Source organism: Plecotus auritus (genome assembly GCF_963455305.1).
Source record: "Plecotus auritus genome assembly, chromosome: 6".
Taxonomy (NCBI): domain Eukaryota; kingdom Metazoa; phylum Chordata; class Mammalia; order Chiroptera; family Vespertilionidae; genus Plecotus; species Plecotus auritus.
In genome coordinates, this window is record NC_137773.1 from 132,647,507 (window position 1) to 132,653,023 (window position 5,517).

Genomic DNA, 5,517 nt, shown 5'->3' on the forward strand with positions numbered 1-5,517 from the left:
CTGCCCTTTCCTACAGGCCCAGTTGCCCCCAACTTCCCTCCTCTGCTGGCCTGGTCACCCCTAACTGCCCTCCCCTGCAGGCTTGATCACCCCCAACTGCCCTCCTTTGCAGGCCTGGTCCCTCCCAACTGCCCTTCCCTGCTGGCCATCTTGTGGCAGCCAACTTGTGTCCACATGGGGGCAGCCATCTTGTGTGTTGGAGTGATGGTCAATTTGCATATTACTCTTTTATTAGATAGGATAGAGGCCTGGTGCACAGGTGGGGGCCAGCTGGTTTGCCCTGAAGGGTGTCCCAGATCAGGGTGGGGGTTCCCTTGGGGTATGGGTGGCCTGGGCTAGAGGCCTGTGGTGGTTTGCAGGCTGGCCACGCCCCCTGGTGACCCAAGTGGAGGCCCTGGTATCTGGGATTTATTTATCTTCTATAATTGAAACTTTGTCACCTTGAGTGGAGTTCAGGGCCTGCCAAGGTGTGTGGAAAGCTTGGCTTCCTCCATTGCTGGGGAAACCCAAGCCTCCTGCTTGCTCTGTGGCCGCAGCCATCTTGGTTGGGTTAATTTGCATACTCGCTCCTGATTGGCTGGTGGGCGTGGCTTGTGGGTGTAGCGGAGTGGTTGTTAATTTGCATATTACTCTTTTATTAGATAGGATTACTGTTTCACTCTTGTATAAACGGTTTTAAAAAATCTTCTTTTGCTTTAAAGTAAGAAAGGATATAAAGTGAAAGTCTCTCCCACTTGTCTTCCAGACCATTCCCTTTCCTCAGGCAACCAATTTACTACTTATGTAGCCTTCCACAAAAGTTTTATACAAATAAGTGCATATACTTAACTGCATTTCCCGTTCAGGGGTACAGATGCTAAGATTCTATTTTTTTTTTTTTTTGCACATAATGAGCTTCTTTTTCAGAAAAAAAATGAGTACCCACTTCATAGAGTTTATGTGAAAATTAAATAAAGTTAACATATGTAAAGCACTTTAAAAAATGCCAGGCATGTTGTAACCTCTATGTTAGTTTTGTTGTTGTTAATCCTCACCCAAGGGTTTTTTGTTTTTTTTTCATTTATTTTTAGAGAGAGTAGAAGGGAGGGGCTCCATGGGGTCAGTGTGAGGCGCCCCTGCACTCCTACGGCATTTCTACTGCTGCACCAAGAGGACGCCCATCTTCTGTGGACTTGGAATTCCTGGAGAGATGCATTTATGAACAACTGGCAATAATTTCTTAAGTCCTACCTCTTCATTTTCCTTTGTGTTGCATTTTGGAACATCCAAAAACCATAAACATGAACAACGTTAGTAATGAAGAGTTTGACTGCCATTTCCTCAATGAGGGCTTTACTACCAAGGATCTTCTAGACCAAAAAATTGACAAAGTCTCTTCTTCCAGTGATAAGGATGCCTTCTCTGTTGCAGATCTGGGACACATTCTAAAGAAACATCTGAAGTGGTTAAAAGCTCTTCCTCAGTATTACCCCCTTTTATGCAGTCAAATGCAGTGATAGCAGAATCATAGTGAAGACTCCAGCTGTCATCGGGACAGGATTTGACTATGCCAGCAAGACTGAAATACAATTAGTGCAGAGTCTTGGGGTGCCTTGGGAGGATTATCTATGCAAATCCTTGTAAACAAGTGTTTCCGATTAAATATGATGCCACTAATGGAATCCAGATGATGACTTTTGATAGTGAAGTCCAGCTGATGAACATTGCCAGCTCACATCCAAAGGCAAAGTTGGTTTTATGGATTGTGAAGCAGTCCATTGTCTCAGTGTTAAATTTGGTGCCATACTTAAAACCAGGCAAAAGAGCTAAATATTGATGTCATTGGTGTCAGCTTCCACATGGGAAGTGGCTGTACTGACCCTGAGATCTTCATGCAGGCCATCTCTGATGCCCCCTGTGTCTTTGACATGGGAGCTGAGGTTGGTTTAAACATGTATCTGCTGGATATTGGTGGTGGCTTTCCTGGATCTGAGTAGAGTAATAAACCCAGTATTTTACAACAGACTCGGGAGTGACACTCATAGCTGAGCCAGGCAGATACTATGTTGCATCAGCTTTCACGTTTGCAGTTAATATAATTGCCAAAAACCTGCTATTAAAGGAACAAACAGGTTCTGATGATGAAGATGAATTAAGTGAAAAAACCTTTATGTATTACATGAGTGATGGAGTATATGGATCATTTAATTGCATCTTCTATGATCATGTGCACATGAAGCGCCTTCTGCAGAAGAGTCCCAAACCAGATGAGAGTTATTCTTCATCCAGCATGTGGGACCAACCTGTGACAGCCTTGATTGCATTGTAGAGCGCTGCGGCTTACCCAAGATGCATGTGGGGGGACTGGATGCTCTTTGAAAACATGGGTGCTTACACCATTGCTGCTGCTTCTATTTTCAATGGATTCCAGAGGCAGACCATCTACTATGTGATGTCAGGGTCGGCATGGCAACTGATGTGGCAAGTCCAGAATGACTTCCAGCCCGAGGTGGAGAAGCAGAAAGGCCAGTGCTCTGCTTGTGTCTGATGGCTGGGAGAGTGGGATTTCAGCTCCTGTTAATGTGTAGATGCCATTCTTGAAGCTGTTATGCAAGTGTAGCTTGACTTAAGACACTTGGGGGGACCATTTAACTTAATTATTGATAATTTTGAAATGTCTTTGTAAGTGGGGTTGGCACAGATGGAACAAGGTGGAAGGTTTAGGTGACAGGGTCACACTTATCTGTGTTCCTATGGAAACTATTTGAATGTTTGTCTTATATGGATTTTTATTGAATTTTTAAACATGCTACTGCAGAGTGTCCCTTAGCTGCTGGGCAAGCATTTGTAGCTTGTACATTGGCAGAACAGGCCAGAGGCTTAGTGTTGTGACCTGTTTTAACAACAAAGTACCTTGAAAATTAAAAAATAAAATAAACATTTATTTTTATTGATTTCAGAGAGGAAGGGAGAAGGGAGATAGAAACATCAATGATGAGAGAGAATCACTGATTGGCTGTCTCCTGCACAACCCACACTAGGGATTGAGCCTAAAATCTGGGCATGTGCCCTGACAGGAATCAAACAGTGACCTCCTGGTTCATAGCACTCAACCACGGAACCACACTGGCTAGGCTCTATATTAGTTTTTTATTGCTGTGTAACAAATCCAAAACGTTAGTGGCTTAAAGCAATATCCATGTATTACCTCACAGTTTCTATATGTCAGAGTATGGGTATGGCTTAGCTGGTTTCTGTGCCTGGGTCTCACAACGCTGACATCATTGTGTCAGCTGGGCTGCTTTCTCACCTGTACAATCAGCAGGAAAGAATTTTCTTCTAAGTGCTTTTAAGTTGTTGGCAGCTGTAGAATTCATGGCAGCTTGCTTCTTCAAAGCCATTGGGAGAATCTGCTGCTTGGAGTATCTGTCCTCAGGGAATGAGTATGTTCTGTTTTTTAAAAAATTGAGATATAGTCCATGTATTATAAAACCTATCCTTTTAAACTGTAAAATTTGTGGGGTTTAGTATATTCACAAAGTTGTGCAACTAACAGCATATCTAGTTCCAGAATATTTTCATCACCCCAAAAGGTAATCCTATAATTAATTAGCAGTCTTATCCTCATTCTCTCCTCTCCGAAGCCCCTGGTAACCACCTATCTTCTGTTCTTATGAATTTGCCTATTTTCAACTTTCATATGAATGGAATCATACAATATGTGACTTTTTGTATCTGGTTTTTCTCTTAACATAATCTTTTCAAGGTTCTTCCACATGGTAGCATGTATCAATATTTCATTCCTTTATATGGCTGTATTCCATCGTATGGATATACCCTATGATAGATATTTAGGTTGTTTCCAATCCTTTGCTATTACAAACACTTGTCCCATTACAAACAATAGTGTATATCCTTGAATAAACATTAAGAATGTGAATGAGTATGTATATCTGTATTATAAATTTCTAGAAGTAAAATTGTGAAGTCAAAGGTTTATGCATCAGTAATACTGATATTATTGCTGAGTTATACCGTTTATATCCTGTATTTTAAAGTACTGTTTGAGGAAGTGATACGAAATGGCAAAGTGTAAAATGCACTGGGTTCTGGACTTTGTTTTGCCACTAAGAAGAGAGGTTAGCATACAGCAGTTATTAAGAGCATGGGCTTTGGAGGCAGACTGCCTCGGTTAGAATCTTGGTTCCGCCATTTATAATCTAAATGACCTTAAGAAGGTTAAATACTCTGTCTCAGTTTCCTTATCTGTAAAATAGAGATAACATTAGTACTTTGTGTGGGGATTAATGAGATAATACATTAAATACTCTTATACCAGTGCTTGACATATAGAAAGTACTCAATGCATGTTAACTGTAATTATTAGTTTGCTGTGTGATCTTGGACTACTGCCCTTTCCTATTTATTTATTTTATTTTTTTCATCACCATTTGTCTCTCTCTCCCTCTCCCTTCCTCTCTGAAATCAATAAAAAAATTTTTTTAAATGAGCATTTTGTTTCAATATAGCTCATATAATGTTTTCATCAGTATTTTTTTCATGTTTTTACATGAACTGTTTACTAAAAGGAATAATTGTTTTATTACACTCATTGTCCTTCCATTTACTCAGTTGATTCAAATAGGTTGGGCAAACCATGATTAGCTTTTCCATATAGGCTGTTATTCCATACAGGGATGTTTATCACAGGACATAGGAATTCAACTTTCATGCTGCTCTTGAGGATGTTCTTTAAGTAGCAAGGCCTAGAGCAGAGGTGGGGAACCTTTTTTCTGCCAAGGGCCATTTGGATATTTCTAACATCATTCGCTGCCCAAACAAAATTATCAACTTAAAAACTAGCCTGCTATATTTTGTCAAACATTTAATTAACTCACCCCTAATGCCTTGGCAGGGCCACACCAAATGATTTCCTGGACCTTATATGGCCCGAGGGGCGAACATTCCTGATCCCTGGCCTAGAATCCTATATAATAAAGAGGTAATATGCAAATTTACCATCACTTCAACACACAAGATGGCTGCCCCCATGTGGTCAAAGATGGCCACCCCCATGTGGACACAAGATGGCCACCACAAGATGGCCGGCAGGGGAAGGCAGTTGTGGGTGATCAGGCCAGCAGGGGAGGGCAGTTGGGGGGGACCAGACCTGCAGGGGAGGGCAGTTAGGGGTGACCAGGCTGGCAGGGAAGGGCAGTTAGGGGCAATCAAGCAGGGGAGCAGTTAGGCATTGATCAGGTTGGCAGGGGAGTGGTTAGGGGGTGATCAGGCAGGCAGGCAGGTTAACCGTTGGGAGCCAGCAGTCCTGGATTGTGAGAGGGATGTCCCAGATTGGAGAGGGTGCAGGCTGGGCTGAGGGACACATATTCCCCCCCCCCCCCCCCGCCACACACACACAAATTTTGTGCACTGGGCCTCTAGTTTTGTTATAATTATAGGTTTGGTCAGTTATCTCCTTGGGAGACAGCTGGAGTTTGAGAATCAAGATTTGGGTTCCAATCCTGACCTTGCTGCACC

The 5,517-nt window shown here is 42.3% G+C and overlaps 1 pseudogene across 1 annotated transcript; it reads left to right on the forward strand.

Moving 5' to 3' along the window:
- Positions 1–1,280: 1,280 nt before the first annotated feature.
- Positions 1,281–2,567, forward strand: LOC308251829 (ornithine decarboxylase-like; annotated as a pseudogene). The gene has a single exon. The product of its transcript is annotated as an ornithine decarboxylase-like (transcript).
- The last annotated feature ends 2,950 nt before the right edge of the window (positions 2,568–5,517 follow it).